At 41.5% G+C, this 17144-nt stretch overlaps 1 long non-coding RNA gene across 2 annotated transcripts in view; it reads left to right on the forward strand.

The window, feature by feature from the left end:
- LOC110210335 (uncharacterized) overlaps positions 1 to 16925 on the forward strand; it is a 109387-nt gene extending 92462 nt beyond the window's left edge. Inside the window, exons 2-6 of one of the 2 annotated variants that reach the window (XR_002325077.2) lie at positions 1923 to 2060; positions 3040 to 3117; positions 4578 to 4758; positions 6169 to 6360; positions 15899 to 16925. This is a non-coding gene — a long non-coding RNA (uncharacterized LOC110210335). The remainder of the gene's footprint in view (positions 1 to 1922; positions 2061 to 3039; positions 3118 to 4577; positions 4759 to 6168; positions 6361 to 15898) is intronic. The other variant, XR_002325079.2, reaches the window with a different exon arrangement.
- Positions 16926 to 17144: the final 219 nt, after the last annotated feature.

Genomic DNA, 17144 nt, shown 5'->3' on the forward strand with positions numbered 1-17144 from the left:
CTAATTGTTAGGAAGTTTTTCCTTATATCGCGATAGAGACTACCCCTCTGCAAATTCCACCCATGGTACTAGTTTTTCTGTCTCTGTTCAGCGCGTCCGGTTTCCCAATGTATTCGTCGCATCCCTGAAATCAGGCATGGACAGTTTCTTTGGAAGATTCTTTGTTTCCGCCCTGGGTGGACGTCCAGAATTCTGGCGCCATCAGCAATCCGGGGATTGGAAACTTGCTTGTAAGGTTGGGGGTGGGGGGAGCACAGGGCCCCAGCTAAGAAGTGGCCGCAGTCTAAGGATTGGTCTTTGAACAGACGGCTCAGTCTCTGCGCCAGGTCCTTGAGCCCATTGCGCCAGGAGTCAGTCGGTCGCACGTTGGATGCCGCACTGGGAATCGAGATCTGACCTTATTCTGTTCTTTGAGAATGAAGAAATGGGCCGTTGACCATATCGGAGAGTCCAGGGTGGATTATGGCCCGGCTGAGGGGACGGGAGAGAAACTAAAACTTACTCCCAAAAGCTCCAACCCCCTAGAACTTGCCTTCGCGTCCTAGCTATCATCCGGGATATTCAGCAACTCTTAGCTAAAAGCCGTAATGGTCCCTCCTCCGCGGCATTATTCTAGTAGGGCTCTCGGGACCCTAGTCCACGTCTCCCTTTGTTCTTGACATTTACATTTTAAGGTACTCAGTCACACGTGAGGCTGCCCATTCTGCGGCTACAGTATGCCCGCAGTCTGCTCTTTTATATACAAGCAATCTGGTTTTGACTCCTTGGTCTGAGAAAAGGGCTTAGGGCAAAGCAAGTGCAGACGATCTGGGGAAGCCTGCAGTCAGAGGTGAAATGAAGTTGCAGAAGGAGCTCTGATCTTGCAGTCAAAAACTTCTGAGTCCAAATCCTGGCTCTACCATTCTCTAGGATAGTGACAATCAACAAGTCGCTTAATCTCCCCGGCCTCAGTTTTCCCCTCTGTCAAACAAGGATACTTGTCTAAGGTCCGTTTCAGTTCTAACGAGTCTTTGTAAGAGTCTGGGTCTGCCTTCTTTGCATCGACAGATTCACTCAGTGTTCACTAAAACGTCTAATCTTCAGTAATGAACAATAATGAGAATACGGTAATGATGTGAATAATTAAGAGACATTTCAGTGCCTTTCCCGGTCTAATGTCACCTCTCTGACCTTTTCTCCTAATCTGGAGGGGCTGGTTGATTTCTAAGGACCCTTCTAGCTCCAAGAGGTAGGCGGAGCCTTGGGACCGAGTCAGATTCCTGGCTCGGGTGCAAGCTACCTGTGTGGCCTTGAGCAAGTGACTTGAACACCCAAGTCTCCATTTCCGAATTTATAAGTAGTTCTAGGCCAGCTGAAGGCAGAGCCCTGGCCTGGGGGAGAAAAACGTTCACTTCTTTTTCCTCTCAACCTCTAGCCCTTTCTTCTTGGATAGAAAACGTCTTGTAAATAGATGGATGTTCATTTCTGGAAAGAAAGCCACATTTCCTGTGTTTGTACAGTAAGAAGAGGACTGCTGAAGGCCAAAGGCTTGGGTTCAAATTACAGCTCCGATTCATGTGTAAACCCCTGAGGGAAGTCCTGTGGTCCCAGTGAGCCTCAGTTTCATTATTTGTAAAAGAAGTATAAAATACTTGCACTATCTGCGGAGAAGCAGCATTAGATAAATGGTGCAGAATAAAACTCTTTGTTAGCCTTAAAGCAACATAAAAATCAATCAATTTTGTGAGTAGTAAGTTAGAAATGTGAGTATAAGCATCAAGTAGAATGAAAACAAAATTGAAAAACTCCCAAATTCAGACCAATGAAAACCCTTTCAGGCCCCAGGCTCCTAGGCTGTGAGATTACTTTTCATAATTGACCTGGGCTCTGGGGAGGATGGGGTCAGAGGTAAAAAAAAAAATAAGACTTGGTCTTATTTTCAGGACTGTGCACTCACTAGACTCCATCAGCTTCAGAGTGGTTTGGATTCCTTCCCTTCCCGATGACCTGCCTCTGACCCTTGTTCTTTCCTGGCCTGGCTCACTCTGCCTGGAGAAAGTGTACGTGTGTATGTGGGGAAGGTAAGCAAGGAGGAAACTAGCTCCCCACCTCACCAACCTCAGAGAGCCCAGGAAAGAGCCCCTTCTCCAAGAGGAGGGAGTTAGAGGTTTGAAACTAGATCTGGCTCCTTCTTCCCATATCCAGTCACATTGGAAATGGACTCCCTGGAAATGGAAGCAGCTGGAAGAGGAAAATGGGGGAGGGGGCTAGGTCATAGGATTAGAAGATCTAGAGCTGACCAAAACGTGAGAGGTCATCTAGGCCTAACCTAATTTGTGTCATGGACCCTGAGAAGTTTGGGAAAGCCTAGTTAAGGAGACCTTCTTAAAACCATATTTTTAAATGTACAAAATAAAATCTGTAGGCTTATAAAGGAAAATAAAAATGTGATTTGCCCCTCTCCCCTCCAAATTTACAGACCTGCAAAATCTATCTATAATTATGGGCCCATTTTAAGAACTGAAATTAGAACAAAAATTCCTTTCCCTCTTCATTTGTCTCCCCATCCTCTCTTCTTTTCCCTCTCCCTTCCTCCACCTCTCCTTTCTCTCTCCATCCCTAGTCTCTGTGTCTCTCTCTCTCTTCCCTTTCTCTGTCTCTGTCTCCACTCTTTCCTGCCTTCCTTTTCTCTCTCTGTATCTCTTTATCTCTGTTTCCCTCCCTCCCTCCTGTCTCTGCCTATCTTTCTGTCTCTCTCCTTCCATCCTTTCTGTCTCTGTCTCTCCCCTCTCCCTCCCTCCTTCTCTCTCTGTGTCCCTGTCTTTGTTTCCTTCTCTGTTTCTCTCCTCACAACCTCACAATGCATGAATTTTGTTCTTTGTAGCTAGCTGGGGCTCCTGTGGAAGACAAAAAAGGAAATAAGGGTGTGGGAAGTCCTGCCTGCTTTGTCTGGGTGCCTGGGTCTGAGCACCACTGCCCCTCTACCGGGCCTGTAGGTGTGTGTTGGCCTTGTGTATGAGCCTGGGGCAGTAAATCCAAAATCTTACTCTGTTTCCCCAGCTCTCTGCGATGACAAGTCCACTTCTGCACTGGGCAAGGAAAATGTGGGGTGATGGACCGATGCAATTTGTCAAAGAGGTCAGCTGTGCATTGGACACCCACTAGCATAAGAGTCTGGAGGTGGGGTCTCTAAGCCTGGCTATCCTACTAACTTGCTGTCATCTTGGTCAAGGCACAATCTCTTTGAGTGGCAATTACCTCATTCAGTTCAGCAAATATCAAGGAACCATAAAGTAAAGGAGACAGTTTTTGGTTGTCAAGTAACTTGCAATTGTAAAATACAGTTAGATCATGTAAATTCTTTTCTACACTTTGTGGTTCTAAGATAATATATAATTATATATGTATATATACACACATTCACATACATATATGCATACATTCACATATACATATACATATACACATACACATACACACATATGCATCCTTTTTTTTTTTTTTGGAGGGAGGGTTCCAGCAAGGAGGGGTGGTGAAAGTGACAGGGATTATGAAGAAAATTCAGGGCCATATTAACACTCTCCAGGCTTATAAGCACCCAGGCACTAATTTTCTTGGACCGGAAGTGCATTCTGGAGCCGGCTGCAGTGACTCTTTGGGCCAGAGCTTTGCCTGAGGCAGCTACTAGATACTGAGACAGTGGCATTCATCTAAACTTCATCTCCACTACCTACCTGCCTCCACCTCCCACACCTAGCACAAAGGGCTGCCTAGAGAAGACATGAATGGATACATATTCATCATAGTGATTCAGCTGATTCTCGAGGAGGGGCAGGATTTTCTGAATCTCCAAAGAATACACATTTAATGTTGTAATCCACAATTCTAGACTCTCTGCCACTCTCCTCCCCTCCCCCTGCCCAGTCCCCAATCTTAGAGACAGCCTGCTTCAATGGAAAGCAAGATGGATTTGGAACCAGGGGACTTGGAATCTGGGCTCAATACCTGTGTGACCTTGTCTGGATTTCAGTACATTATCTGCAAAATGACAGTGCTGGACCTGATGGCCTTTACGGTCCCTTCCACCTTCAAATCTATGATCTTATGATTTTCAAGGTGTACTGGAAAGGATTCCCTGACTTGCCGTCTCAGGACTTCAGATCTAAAGAGCCTTCTGTCAAGGTCATAAACCAGGGGTTCCTAAATTTAAAACAATAAACAAAATTGGGTTCTTTTGTAATCCTATGCATTTTATTTTATACATCAAAAATCTTCTGAGAAAGGTTTTCACTAGATTGCTAAAGGGATCCATGATCCCCTCAAAAATAAAATTAAGAACCCTGATGGAGTCCAACCTGAGGAAAAACTGAGGCCCAGAGAAGTGACTTCCCCCAAGATCACACAAGCAACCCGTAGCAGCTCCGGCCTCAGAATTCCAGCTTTGCCTTGCGACCTCAACTCACTGTCCCTCTCTGGACGCATTCAGTTCCCAGGTCAATAACGCTTCCCTTTTCAGGTTTTGAGGATGAAAGAGCTAATATACCGAATGCGCTTATAAATCTAATGACTTTCAGTTAGCTTTGGTTCGGTTCCACTAGGTTCTGCACTTTCTACGCTCACACAAGAGCAAACACGAAAGGCGGCCGAGGCAGGGGAAAGGATGCTCCGCACGGAATGGGGGCCCACGCCAGAGGCCGAATGTGCGCGCGCGCATGTGCGAGCCGCCAGCAGCGACGGTGCCTGGGCTCACTGGGGAAGGGCTGTTTCAATCAATCAACGGTAAACACTGATTAAGGGCCTACTACGTGCTGGGCACCGTGCTACACTCTGGGGACACAAAAAGAGAGTCGTGTCCCTCCAGGAGCTCACGACCTAATAGAGGAGAAAACATGCGAACAAATCCATACAAAGCAAGCTATTTACAGGATAACTAGGAAATAATTAAAAGAGAGAAAGCCCTGGATTAGAGGATGAGGAAGGCTTCCTGTAGAAGGTGGGATTTTAGCTGGGATTTAGAGAAAGGAGGGAGAACGTTCCAGTAGTGGTGCAGGGCCAGAGAAAATCCCCCGGCCTAGAGATGGAGTGTCTTATTTAGGGACAGATATATTTATGTTTAAAGAAAAGATAATCAAGATAAATGTGGGCATGATGCATATATATATATATGAATATTTATATATGTAAATACACATAGTTATATGCATATATGTATGTGCAGATATTTGCATATGTATGTATAAATGAATGTGTCTTTATACAATACCTCTATACATAATATAAATATATGTGCATACATATATAAGATGTTTATATATATTTGTGTAGGCATGTACATGTATATGTATACATGTGTGTACATATGTAGGCACGCACACACTCACAGTACACATACACACGTGTACATGCATATGTATGCACACATGCACCCACACACATGATATATGTACATGTTTGTGCAACACACCTATATACATACATATGTGTTTATATATTTACACATGTATGTGTATATAATACATTATAACAGACAACATACATGTGCATGTAGACATTCCTACAAAACACATATGCATATGTTTACATGTGTATATGTGGTACTAAGTTATATATGCACATGTATGTATATGTCTTTGTGTTTCTATGTGCACACATACATTTTTAATATGTGTATCTAGGTATCATGTAAACACACAATCAATATACATGTATAAATACATAAATATATGTATCTATTCAGGCACACATGTATGCATACATGCACACACGTGTACCCATACATTCCTGGACTCTGAAAGAAAACAGGAGGCTGAGTCCAACAAAATAACCCAAACCAAATGCATCCTGGCCATGGCTACAGAAGCATCTTCAGGCAGTTGCTGGTTGAAGCTGCCAGGGTCCAGAGGTCTGGGGGCATTCTATGTTAATAACCAAGATCAGAGTTCTAGGGTTGGCTGGGACCTTGGAGGCATCTAGTCCTAGAATCATAGATTTACAGCTAAAAGGGACCTTCTGGGATGTTTAGCCCAGCCCTTTTATTTTACAGAAGAAGAAACAGGCTCATTGAGGATAAGTGATTCGCCTAGGGTCACACTCCTAGTAAGTGTCACAGGCAGGATTTGAATGCAGATCATACTGACATGGAGTCCAGACCTTTACCCACTTAACTAGTCCAACCCCTTCTTCCTACAGATGTGGAAACTGAGTTTCAAGGAGGGAAAGTGAAGCTTGCCCAAAGCCACATATGTAGTAAGAGAATTGGAATGGAGACCCCTCTGACTCCAAATCCCGGGATTACAGCAAGTGGAGGACAGAGGAGCTGCACTCTTCCTAGGCTTCAACAACAACGACAATAAAAAACAAATCAGGAAAAGGGAAGTTGAGGTAAGTTTGGAGACAAGTGTGAAGTAGAAGGGGTACATTAAGTTCAGTTTCTCTTTCCCAACACCACAGACAAATGGAGAAACAAAGTCAATATCTTTTCCTGTTCATCTTAATGCAATCCAATCTGATTTTAGGACAGTTTCGGGAACAAACAAACACACACACACACACACACACACACACACACACACACAAAAACCAAACACTTGCTGCCAGACCAGGTATTAGGAGAACATTTTTTTTTACCAACCTAATAATTTATACATTGTCTTAGAGTTGCAAAGGGCTTTAGAGATCATCCAGTCTAGCTTCATCATTTTACCAAAGGAAACTGAGGTCCCGAGGTTGAGTGATTTCCCCAAAGTCCCATTGGTGACAAATAGAAGAGTTGGGATTGAACCCAGGTTCCCTGGTGGTAAAATTAGTGGTCTTTTTATATAGTTTATTCTTCAGAAATGGAATTCTTTTAGCTGGATGGTGATTTACTATGTGCCTGAGCTAGGGCCAACCATCTAGGCCAGAGATTCTTAACCCTTTTTGTGTCACGGATCCTTTGGGAGGTCAGGTAAAACCCAGAAATCCCTTCAAGGAATAATGCTTTTAAAGGCATAAAATAAAATAATGAAAGGTTGTTATCAAAATTTAAAAAAAAAAATCAAGTTCTCAGACCCCAGGTTAAGAACCTCTGAACTCTAGACTCTTCATTGGCTTTACAAAATATTGCCTTGAAATGGCTGACCCTGATCTGGGCAATTTTTGAGGTGGAATCGGAGGCCCAGGTAGCAAAGCCTAAACTCCAGGGGGTGGGAGTAAGGGTGTGATTAGGGCAAAAAGGAAACAAGGCAAATCTGATGTTGGGGGAATTCTTGGGCCATCTTTCCCTGAGTTATTTCTGGATGCACCAACTTGGACTGGCTTGTGTCCTCACTAACACAATCCAATCCTTCTCAAATCCCTCTGGTTCTCAAACTCTCATACTTGAGCAAGAGATTTTGGCACCCCTCTTCTCCCTCCCCAGTGAGCATAATGGCCCCTTGACATAAAATTTTTGACCTATATTTATCCTCACAAAACTTTATTTTTCCACTAACAAACTTCTGCTCATAGCCCTTGGTAAAATCCTTCCCCTCTCTTTCCTTCCTTCCTTCCTTCCTTCCTTCCTTCCTTCCTTCCTTCCTTCCTTCCTTCCTTCCTTCCTTCCTTCCTTCCTTCCTTCCTTCCTTCCTCTTTCCCTCCCTTCCTTCCCACCTTCCCTCCTTTCTTTACTCCTTCTCTCCCTTCTTTCCCTTCCCCTTCTTCCCTTTTTTCTTCCTTCCTTCCTTTCTTCCCTCCTCCCTTTCTTTCCTTCCTTCCTCCCTTTCTCCCTCCCTCCCTTCCTTCCCATCTTCTCTCATTTCTTCCTTCCTTCCTTCCCTCCTTTCTTTATTCCTTCCCTCCCTTCTTTCATTTCCCCTTCTTCCTTTTTCCTTCCTTCCTTCCTTCCTTCCTTCCTTCCTTCCTTCCTTCCTTCCTTCCTTCCTTCCTTCCTTCCTTCCTTCCTTCCTTCCTTCCTTCCTTCCTTCCTTCCTCTTTTTTGCCCCTCATCTCACCTTTTCCTATCTTTCCTTTTCCACCCCAACCATTCTTCTCTCTCATTCTTTCAAAATCCTGACAGTGGGAGGGTAGACAAAAATCCTGAAGAACCATTCCAAGTTTAGGCTTGGAAATAGATAGATAGGCCTGTGTTCACATAGCACGCAAGACCCCCCACTGCGCTGGGCCCTCTCCCGGACTGCTGGCTGTGGTTTCTGCAGCCAAGTGGGTTCCCCCCTCCTCCCACTTACATTTTCCACCCTCGTTAGGCTCCTCAGGTGGGGGTGGGAGTGGGGGATGACATCAACGGAGGAAAGTCTCTTTGTTGGCTCTTGCATGCATTAAAGTCTGGGGAAGAGTGAGGAAAGGGGGGAAACATATGAATAATCGGGTGACCTTTGGTTTTACTGTTTAGTACAACCTAAGTCTGTTTACAATAAATCCGAGTGACATTTTTCATCCTTCCAAATGGAAGAAGGGTTATGTAAGCAGAGCGACCTCAGACACGGTGAACACCTGTTGGAACCAAATTGATTTAAAGAAGAAGGAGGAAAAAAATTGAGACCTCTTTTTGACTCATGGTCAAGTTCAAGATGACACGTGTGGCTGTTTTATTGAATTGGGAGGCTGTGAAGGGCTGGCAGACCTCTGGGTCTTCAGGAACCGGGTCAAACAGGCCTGTAGGCCTGTTTCCCCTTCAGACCCCTGCTTTTGGTTGGTAGCTATGATGCTCCCCAGAATGCTCTCTATGTCCAGGAAACATGCCTCTTTGCACGGCCACTTCCCATGTCTAACGCCCTGAAATGTAGAATCCCAGGAGCTGACTAGGTCCTAGCTTGGCCAAACGGCTTCCCTTCTTTGAGTTTCATTTCCTCTTTCTGTAAAATGAAGAGGTGAGACCAGATGATCTCTGAGGTTCCCTTTAGCCACAAAGCTTATCGTTGTAGTCCCATGTCAAAAATAATTCTGCATTTCCTGAAGCTGTGTTGGTCCCTAGCGAGTGCCTCTTATATTAAGCATGGATTCCTAAGCACAATGAATGGAAAATAGGATTCGGCATTCAGGAAAAATGGTCTTTTCCAAAGAATTGCTTTGAAAGAATTGTGTCCGTCCCATTATCTTTATTGCACAGGAGTCATTGACTTAACACCGTTTTCTGTTCTGTACTCTGGCTTATCTGACCAGAACTGCTTTCTTTAGGAAACTTGCCCCTAATTCTGGGTATGACAATTAAATGCTACAGACTTCTGCAGAGTAGGGACTAACTTGCTCCAACAAATCAGATTTTCCAAAGCAGTCTAAGCCATAGTAGGGAAGTCCTTGGGGTTTGCCCTAGGCATATAGAAGTTAAGGAAGCTAGTGCCAGAGGATTAAAGCCTGAGGCTTCCCACCTACCACTCTAACCATTACACCTTGTTATTATTAATATACCAATCAATATATCATATTAATATAGTTACTACGACATAGAAATTAATAGATCATATTAATACAACCAAAATGTCAATCAATTAATATGTCATATTATTATAATTAATATATCAATATCACCATCCCAACAATCAATTAAAATAATAGATAATTAAATTGATATAATATCAATGCAGTAATAGAATTTGTTGTTGTTCAGTCATATCTGACTCTGCATGACCCCATAGACTTTTGTCCATGGGATTTTTCTTGGCAAAGATACCAGAGAGCTTGGCCATTTCCTTCTCCAGTGCGTCCCCATTTTACAGATGAGGAATTGAGGCAAATAGGGGTTAAGGGACTTGCCCAGGGTCATATAGCTAGTAAGTGTAGGAGGTCAGATTTGAACTCAGACCTTTCTGAATGCAAGCCCTATTTGTGCTCTATCCACATGTTCCTGTTACTAGAATACATTGCTTTATGTTTTACAAAGTGGTTTACCTACATTGTTTGATCTGGTACTCATGACAGCTCTGAGTGGGACGTAATGGAAATTTTCATTGTAGAATAGAAGACTGGGGTTTGAATGCTGACTCTGATACTTACTACTAGGACAAGTTTCCTAACTTCTTTGTGTCTTAGGCAATTCCCAAGCACTGGGCCACATGTGGGGTCTACCTCTCTGAGGCTCTGTTTCCTCATCTGCCAAATGGCCTGATAATGACTAAGTAACAAAGGCCCTTTGTAAAATTTACAGAGTTAATCTGAGTTGTTATTATGTCCATTTGTCAAATAAGGAAATAGTCCCAGGGAGAGGCTGAACTCAGCTCTTCTGCCTCCAAATCCAGAGTTCTTCTGCAATTCAGAGCTTAGATTACTGGTTGGCAAGCCTTCTCAGCTTGGGCCCAGGATGGTGAACTAGCTGCTTTGTAATGGCATGCAGGCCAGTCCTGACCTACCCTTCCCCATGTCATCTCTCTCTCTGATCCTTCCACACCATTTTCCCTACAAGACTGGAGAGCCAGGGTTTGCAACCTTGACACCTGGCTTTTGAAAGGTTGCTAACCCTTGGTTCCCTGGTATATATAATACTCACAGTCTCAAAGATGAAAATCCATCCAGAAGCAATCTACTCTAATTTGTACCCGACTAATAGTTGCCCTACCATACTGCCAACAAGTGATCACACCTCTGACAGCTTCTGGTGGGGATGGGGGTGGGGAATGAACCCACTCTGATTGTTAGGAAGTCTTCTATTGAACTGGACATCTGCTTTCTCTCCCTTTTTTTTCTTAGTTCCTCCTCAAGCAGAATCAATCTTGTCCATCATTCATCTTCCCATCTCACAGTCCTCCTGATATTTGAAGAATTCAGTCATGTTCTCCTTCCTCAATCCTAACTCAGTCCTCTCTTCTTCAGGGCTGAATGTCCCTAGTGTTTGGAATATTTTTGAATGATTTCATTATCCTAACCACCTTCTTCGAGGCATGTTTTGGCTCATGTCTTTTTCCACATGTGGCATTCAGAGCCGGACATAGCAACCCGGATGCAGTTTGACCAGAACACAGACAAGAGGACTGGAACCTTCCTTGTCCTTGTTATAGTATTATCTCAGTATAGTACAGAACACTTTAACCCTTCCTTCCCTCCCTCCCCCATTTTTTGACTGTTTATTCATATTGAGTTGTGTGCTATAAACATAATCATACTAACAATAGCCAGCATTTATAAAGAGCTTTGAGATATTTATAAAATACACTACAGACATTATCTCTCTTGATCCACACAGTAACCTCGAGAAGTTTTCAAGTAAAGGATTATTTTCTCCATTTTCATAAGGGATCCTAAGAAGTGACTTACTCAAGATCACACGGCTAGTTAGGACAAGAACCCAAGTGTCCAGAGTCTCTATCTGGTTTTCTTTCATAGGATTAGAGATCATATCTAAAAGAAATTTTACACATCATTTAGTCCAACTATTTCATTTTATGAAATAAGTCAAATGACTTGGTCAAGGTCACATTGGAACCTAGGTACTATAATTCGAATCCAACATCCTTTCTCCTGTCTTCCTCTGCCAGTTTCACCATGACCCATTTCTTTGGTCAGTCACTCAGTGAACTAGCATTTATTAGTAAATTAGCATTTATTAGACTGACTCTTTGGCACAGTGTTTCTCTAGGGTGGCAAGACATTCTTTGTTCCAGCAACAGTTGGTGATTAAAAGCAATGAAGTAAGAAAGATGATGAAGTAAAAAAAAAAAAGATGAAGTAAGAAAATAAACTTTTAGGCAACACATGTTGCCTAAATAATACATGTATGACATAACACATTATTAATCATATTTCTTTAACATTATATGACCTAAGATCTTTCTTCACAACAACTCTGTGAGGCAGAAATGCTATTACTTCCATTTTATAGATGAAGAAAATGAGACTCAGAAGAGTAATTTACACAGGAAGGTCATGCAAATAGTAATTGTTGGACAGGTACTTGAACCCCAGTCTTCTGTCACTACATCTAGTCTTGTTTCCAAAGACAAATGCCATCTTCTTTAAAATACAACGTGTTGCTGTATTATAGCTGATCTCCCCCTTCTCCATACTACCATAGCTCAAATGTCTAAAAATTCACCTCTACATTTGTACTTGTATATCATGACTTGCCAAAGCCATGTGTAACAGAGATTTTCTGCCTCTTCTCTTCTCTTCCTATCACCCCCCCCCCCAGCAGCAAGCATACTAATCAGTAAGCATCTGACAGCTTCTCACCGTTGGACTGCATGATCCTGGTTAGTTTCAGCATTAGATATTAGCATCTCAGATATATTACTTTCTAGATCATTTCTGCTTGATAAAGCAGCAGAGTGTTATTTTATGCATATGTTGGCTTTCATCAGTGGCTAGTGACCATGTTACAAACTTTTTAAAGCTAACCTAGAAAAAGACCTGGATTTTGCTAACCAGAATAACAAAAATAGAGCTAACACTTCTAATAGTAATGTTTTTCCTGTGCCTTTTTCTGAGAAAAAAAATGTATTTGTTTTATACTTTCATTAATTCTCTTCCCTTTCTTCTATTCTAAAATTTTATTTTCTATATCTTTATTAGTTCCTTCTTTAATCTCTTTGTTTTCTTCATGTAATTAATGCTTCTGATGTAGCACGCTTGAGTTCTCTCTTCTAACAAATTTCTGTCATTGCCTTTATAGAGCTGGACCTATTGCCCCCTCTTTTTTTGATCTATTGTGACTCACTTTTACATGTATCAATTTATGAGAGAAATTATTTGGATAGAAGCAGTGCCCCATGGGAGAAATTTCCCAGTGTCCCAGGTCGTAACTATAATTTTATCTCTGCCATCTCCATGACCATTCTTTTTCTCATTGGCAGTAAGATCTCATCTCTGAGTCTATGTCCTCCCTTCCTTCTGGTTGCTGCTTGTCCCCAGCACTTATTTCTCTTTTCCTAAGGCAGGATGTGATCCATGGAGACACAAAACTCTCTCAGGAAAGGTGGTCTCTTAATGTGCTAACTCTTTCCAGATCAAAACTAGCATAGGGTCCCCATCTTCCATCACAGGTATACCTCCTTTTCTCTATGGAAGTGATCTTCTTTGAGATTCCTTCCCCACTAATAGGTTGTCTCTCCCTTTATTTCCCCATTTTCAATCCCTACCTTCTGGTGCCCTCCCAGCTGTTCTTCTTGCTAAGAGACCATACGAATGAGGCATCATCCCTTCTCTGTTCATAAATGAGCTCCATAAGGCTACATTACCCATTTTCCCTCTAACTTCCATCTCCTTTCTACCCATTCATCTCCACTGTCACTGAGGATTTGTTCTACAAAATACCTTGATTCACCCAGAGAGGTTAAGTTTAGCCTGTGGGCTTCAGTTCAACCTCTTTTCCTTTCACTTTTTCCATTTCTTTAAATCATGATTTCATCTTTATCTTCTCTTATACTTTAAAAATCTCTTGGTGATTGTCTTTTATCTTTTTTAGTTTTTTAGAGAGTGCAAGTTTTCTGGTGCTTGAATTTCCTTTTCTTTTTATTTGATAGTCTTGACCACTTGCAGCATTGGTTCTTTGTCATGAGAATTGTTCAATGTAACCACTATGTATCTTGGATTTTGAAGCACAAGCTTTCTTTCTTTCTGAAAGTGATTTGCAGATTTTTGTTTTCTTGGTGCTTTGTTTTTTTGTATTTGAATACTATGGGCAGTTTTATTACATTTTTTCCTTCATTGTGTTGCTTAGGTTTTTTTTTTTCATTTTAATTTGTCTTGTTCTTCTGGGATAGCTATGGTCCTTAGGTTGTCTCTGCACATTCTGTTTTTAAGGTCAGTGGCTTATGCTTGTACAGAGATCATGTGCTCTATTAACATTGTTGTCATTTGCTTCTCTTCTGCCAGAATTTCCTCCAGCTAAGCATTTTTGTATTCTATATGTTAATCTCCTTTTCACTCCCCAAGTCCTAACTTTGCCATAAGCTCTCCACCATGGACTGTATTTTTTCTAGTCTGCTAATTGAATTTTTACAAAATGTCTGCATTGAGAGCTATAACTTGGGATTTCACAAGATTCTGTATTTCGACAGGCATTGTTTCACTTTCCTTCGTCTTACAATATTTAAGCAAGCTTTGTAATCTCCATGAGGGCTTGGTATTTATCCTTTCTTCTAGTATAATGTCTTCCCTGTTGATTTATCTCCTTATGCTCTGCATTTTTATTGAGTTTTCTTCTGGAAATCTTTAATGTGTCAGCTCTTTTTCCTTCTATACCCCCATCACTCACTTCCTGACTGCTTTCCCTATGCTGATGGGTATAGCCTTCAGGCTAGGCTGCAAAGCCCTCTCAGACTCCTCTTACATTGAGGGATTTAATGCTCATTGCCCTGGGTTCTTGCCCTAAGTAGCCTCTGGTGGGAAAGGCCTGGTCCAAACTGGGTTTCAGACTTTTTTATGGCCTTATGAAGCTGCTCATACTGGTTCTCTACCCAGTTCCTCCCTTGACTCTCCTCCAAGCTTGGCTGAATCAGCATCTGACTTTTTGCAGGATTAGGGGATGATGAGTATACCTTGGAGGTATGTAACCTAGGGGTCACTCTAGGCAGAAGACAGCATGATTTATCCTCTCTACTCATGGCTGGGCAGAATCAATGTCTGCTGCTGGTTGGGAGAGGGATTGGAGGAGAGGGTGTGTGTGTGTATTTCTGGCAAAATCTCTGCAGCTGGAGGGATACTAATTTAAGCCATAAGCCCAGGGATAAGTTTTTTTTTTCTATTTTGTCCCTGCTGGGAGCAGAAGCATAGAGACTGGTGAGGAAGGGATGCTGAGTGATTTTAAGGATTAGCATTCTCTGATGGTAATTCATATAGATTTTACCTTGTGTGGCTCTCTTTTCTGTCCTGGGTAGTCATTTGGAATCACTCTGCATTTGGTGCTTAATTACTCATTTGGAAGCTTTTGAAAGTTAGCGTGAAGTAGTGAAAATCTCTTGTCTGTCATCTTATTGCTCCTGTTACTATGAAGTCCTTAAGAATGATTTAAAGATACAAAAAGTTTTCCATAAAGTATCCCATTTTGGCTTTGGAGACCATCGGTTCAAATTCAGGTCAATGTGACATTTTTCATCTGTTGACACCAAATACCTGCCTCATTGTATGTTGATTCCAGGTCTTCTGTCTTCATCCAAGGGTTCTACTCCCAGCTTTGTTGTAACTTACTGTACCACCCTGGATAAGCTGTTTATTCTTTCTGGGCTTTGGGGCTTTCATATCTAAAATTCTATTTGGATTGGATTTGATAATGTCCTAAGATGCTTTTTGACTCTGATATCATATGTTCTCAAGTCCCTTCTAGCTCTGACATTCTATGTTTATTAGTAGGATCACAAATTTAAGGATGGATGATATATTAAAAATCATCAGATTTAACCCTTTTATCTCACAGATGAGGAAACTGAGGCCCAGATAGGGGAAATACTCTTGCCACAAACCCCTCAGTTGTGATCTATGTGTTAAGATTCTTTTCGAATTTGGATCTTATGAAAATAAGATTTTAAAATCTTATGAAAATTATGTCTCATGGAAATAAATACCCATGAAAGCAAAGCATTTGGATGTAAATTAGGGTTCTTGGAAGGGGAAATTCAGTCTTATCTGTTAAAGAAAATGAGAAAGACTCTGAGACTGATTAGGTATAAGATATACATGTGTATAAGTGCTTGACAGGAGAAAACAACAAATTTAATTCCAATAAACAGTCAGACCACTCTAGAACTCTGAACATTAGTGGTCCAGTTATGAGCTCATGAAGAGAAACCTTGTGTTTTTCAGTGTGTGTATGATAGGTGTATATTTGAATTCTTTTAAAGGATTTGTTAAAAATATTTTTCCACCTGTAATTTTAGCTGTGAGTTTGCTTTGGCTAACCATAGTGGGTTCTGCAAATATTCTCTGACAGGCAGTGTGTAATGTCATGTTCTGTCTTTTAGCTGTGTTCCAGGACCTGAAAACTGACATTGTACATGGAAGTCTGTTTATTTTGCAGATCTGGGCTTTCTGGACCGAAATTGGATTTCACTTCACCTTGGCAATGAATTGTGTTTAAAAGGGTCCTTCACAAAGATTCCCAGTGATTAGAGGGAATACCTCTCCTATCAAAGAGAAGATATCGTCTTCCAGTTGGTATCTTTGCAGCGGTGCCCCAGGAGTGAAGATCTGTTGTCTCTTGGCTGGCTGTGTACACTATGCAAATGCTACTTTGTAAACCAAAGCTTTATTGAAAATATTTAGGTTCTTTCCATGTGAATATTTCATGCTTTCATGAAAAAAAAAAGAATGTAATATTCTTGTCCCTCAACACCTTCAAGCCTAGAAAAGCTATATGGGATTAGGCATGGACTTCGAAGCTGAAAAAAAAAACCTGAGAAATCATCTAGTCCAACCACCTCATTTTACAGATAGGGAAACTGAGGCCAAGAGGTGAAGTGAATATATACTCTCCTGACTCTGATCTGTAGATAAAGGGGAAGTTTACTATGTTATTTTGCTTCCGTGAGTTCTTTAAGGTTCTGTGATTTAGTTGGTGTGTGAACTTCCTCCACTAAACAGGTTACAACTCATGTATTACTTACTAGATAAGTCTTAGAGAATGGCTTGAAGCCCAGAGAAGTTAAGTGGATTGCCTATGGTCACACTGTTAGAGGTGAGATTAACTCACATCTTCTCGACTCCAGATGCAGCATTTTATCCACAGCACCATTCTGCCTCTCTTTATGAATATAATAACATTTTGTGAACTAACTAATTAATTTACCATAGATGGCTATGGCAATTCACGAAAGAACCAAAAGTACTAGAGTACTGGGAAAGACATCTGTCCAAGTGGCAGAAGTTAATATAAGAAACAAAACCAACGCTCCAAACGAGTCTATCCTGTCCAAACTTGATATTTGGTCACTTCAGATTGTAAGCTCCTTGAGGGCAAGGAAGATCTTTTGCCTTTCTTTGTATCCCCAGTGCTTAGCACAGTGCCTAGCACATAGTAGGCACTTAATAAATATTTGTTGATTGAATGACTTGATTTTTATGTTGTTAGATGGAAATTCTATATAGGAAAACATCTCTCACAAATCTCTAAGAACCCTAAGAGGGAGAAGCAAAGATTATCTTATAGAAAAAAAAGAAAGTTTTTTTTCCTTTGAGACAAAAGCACTACAATTTTTCTTTATTAATTAAAACAAAAAATTATAGATAACTTTTTCATATCACCTTCATTTCCTGTCTGTCTACCT

The sequence above is a fragment of the Phascolarctos cinereus genome, unplaced genomic scaffold (genome assembly GCF_003287225.1).
Source record: "Phascolarctos cinereus isolate Bilbo 61053 unplaced genomic scaffold, phaCin_HiC Scaffold_2;HRSCAF=192, whole genome shotgun sequence".
Taxonomy (NCBI): domain Eukaryota; kingdom Metazoa; phylum Chordata; class Mammalia; order Diprotodontia; family Phascolarctidae; genus Phascolarctos; species Phascolarctos cinereus.